Source organism: Elaeis guineensis, chromosome 1, assembly GCF_000442705.2.
Source record: "Elaeis guineensis isolate ETL-2024a chromosome 1, EG11, whole genome shotgun sequence".
Classification (NCBI taxonomy): domain Eukaryota; kingdom Viridiplantae; phylum Streptophyta; class Magnoliopsida; order Arecales; family Arecaceae; genus Elaeis; species Elaeis guineensis.
In genome coordinates, this window is record NC_025993.2 from 116,479,982 (window position 1) to 116,483,085 (window position 3,104).

The window sequence follows — 3,104 nt, forward strand, 5'->3', positions numbered from 1 at the left end:
GGATCATAGGATTTGGTCATAGCTTCGACCTTGTAGCAGCTTGATGTTGGGAATAGTGTCCCAAAGCCAATCGTCAGCCTGTTGACGGTTGTGCTCCTTTTTATATTAGTACATGAATTATAAATAAATAAAAGTTATTTTGGTATTTTTTTATCACAAATATTTCATCTTCTAATGAACTCCTGTGTTGTGGTAAAGTCCTTAGGACTATTTAGACTCGACAAAGGAGGATTTGTCGCTTAGTCCTTAAACATGTTCGCGATCAAATGATACATTGTTACCAAGGACGACAATGTTTATCGAGCATAGGTCGTTGTGTGCCATATGGGTTGGTTGTCCTCATAACCAAAGAGTGTGGAGACACTGGTATGGCATATAGGTGAGATATAATGGTACATCTGCACTGAACGTGACCAACTCCGGAGCTATTTCTGCTGTCAAGATTTGCTCCGATGGGATATGGGTATAAATATTCCTCCGACCTGAGACCGCCACGGTGACTTGCAAGCAACTCACTGCACTTAGGCACTGGACTACCTGAATTTCTAATTCAGTGACGGAAGGCTGCTGGGTGTAGTCAAGTACTTGACTTGTCAGTGCGTGTGTCAAGATGGGATTGACCACTCCAGTTTAGGAGCTGTGTACAGTCGTGTTTCAATTTAGCAAAACCTTGACCAGGGTAGTCCTAGTGAGGAGTCACAGGATTAATTGAGTTGAGCACGATTCGGATGATATCATCAGGGTTGACAGTTTAACCCTGAGTCGTCCTAAATACAGGGGTCAAAAGGGATGAATTATACGGTAACCATATTCACGTAGGTTCTGAATGTTGCGATTGTGATTATTCGACCTATCCGGTCGTCGGGTACCATTGCTAGATGGTCACTTCGATTAGTATAGGAATTGGTTCCTGTGCTACCGGTTTAGGTTCGAACCTGCGGGGTCACACACATTAGAGGTTCCTTTCTGATCTGATGGCTGATTATGAGTCTTATCTATCTAAGACTCTATGATTGAGAATTAGGATTCTCTAATCATGAGTTCCACACATTTTGGGTACTGGGGTCAAAATTTTGAATTTCAAATTTTGAATTTAAAATTTGAACTCTTTGATCAGGGTTTCATATCGATGGTCTCTGATGCCTGATTGCCCATCGAATTTGAACTCAATATTTATGAGAGATTTAATTAGTGATTTAATCACTAATTAACTCAATTTGATTGAGTAATTATTTTTGGATCAAGTCCAATTGAATTGGATTCAGTTTGGATTGACTCGATTAGGTTAAATGTTGACCTAATCGCTAAGGTGGTTTAGTCCCTGATTTGATCAGAGGTTAGGTTTAATTAATTCTTGATTTGATTAAGATTTTATTGAGCCTAATTAAGTCTAATTATGTTGGGTTTAATCTGGTCTAATTGTGCTTGACCTATTTTAAACTAGGTTGGCTGAATTTGAATCAAACCACCTTGTTTTAAATTCCCTGCGACACCCAACTTCCTTGCACCCATTTGAATTCACGAGAAGAAACTTCTCGTGAAATTTTTCTCACGCAAAACCCTTCCCCATGCCCTCATTTGTGTGCCATATGGATGGATAAAATAATTAGTTAGCCATTCAAATTCAAAGCATGTTTGAATTTGAATGGATAACTTATCACTTGCCCTTTCATCCTTATCCATTTTGTGCGCCACATTACTTACACGAGAAAAGGTTTCTCGTGAAACATTTTCTATGCACAAAGAGCCACGCCCTTCTCTTCTCACGCCCAAAAGGATAAGGATAAGTTGGTTTTCGTTTGAATTCAAATTTGATTTGAATTCAAATGTGTAACATCTTGTCTTTATCCTCTCACGCGGATAAGACACGTTCGACGTTGTTTTAAAAAGAAGAGAAAGGTGGGACGTGCACAGAAATTTTAGGAGAGAAACTTTGGGGTATGAGGAAGGCTTCTGTGCAAGGTGAAGGTCCAAAACCTTCCGAGAGAAAAAGAAAAAAAAGAGAAAAATTGGGCACAGGGTTTTTGGTGTGTACCCTAGGGTTTCTACCTAGGGTTCGGAAAGTGAGATTGGTGTGCCACGAGTGTCGTGAGTCCACCAAATTTTAGGGAGAGATCCATCAGCCTCTCAAGCAATTGTGCAGATGATCTGGAGCATCCGAGAAGTCAGCACACATCGATCGAAGGAGTTCGATCAACATCTGCCATCAAAAGGGTGAAATCACGAACTAGCATTCGTGAGGAGCTGATCAGACGGGAGCTTCGTGTGGATGATCCGCAGAGGCCAGACATTTGTGTGGCTGTGACGTGATGATCAGAGCCCTCTGACGGTGATCAGATTGCGGTGATCGACTACCCGCAAAAGGTGATGTGTTCTGAACACAGTACTGTAAAACGTTTACTGATTCAAATTTGAATTTCAAATTTAAATATATGCTGTTGTATCATATTTAGATCCTAGTGTAGGATTAATTAGTATTAATTAATGAGATTAATTAATAATTTTGCTGTAAAATAATAATTTTAAAAAAGTTTTAAAATTATCATTTTGTCCCTGCACTAAATTTTCGCTTCAAATGGTATCAGAGCATGGTTCTAGAATATGATATACATATGCATGCATAGATTAAGGTGTAATCTATAAGTTTAAATTTAAAATTTAAAATTCAAAATTCAAAAAGATTTGAAATTTGAAATTTGAAATTTGTTAGAAGTTTCAAATTTGAAATTTAAAAATTTAAAATTTGAAATTTGGTTGAAATCTCAAATTTAAAATTTGAAATTTGAAATTTGAAATTTAAAATTTGAAATTTAAAATTCAAAATTTGAAATTTGGTTGAAATCTCAAATTTAAAATTTAAAATTTGAAATTCAAAATTTGAAATTTGAAATTTGAAATTCAAAATTTAAAATTCAAAGATTGAAATTCAAAATTTAAAATTTGGCTGAAATCTCAAATTTGAAATTTGAAATTTGAAATTCAAAATTTAAAATTTGAAATTGGTATATTTAGATATACTTGATCCAAGTAGCAAGTAATCTAATTGGGTTGGTTGCCATGGCCGTCCGGTCATAGGAGAAAAGTAGGATTTAAAAGCCCTCTCT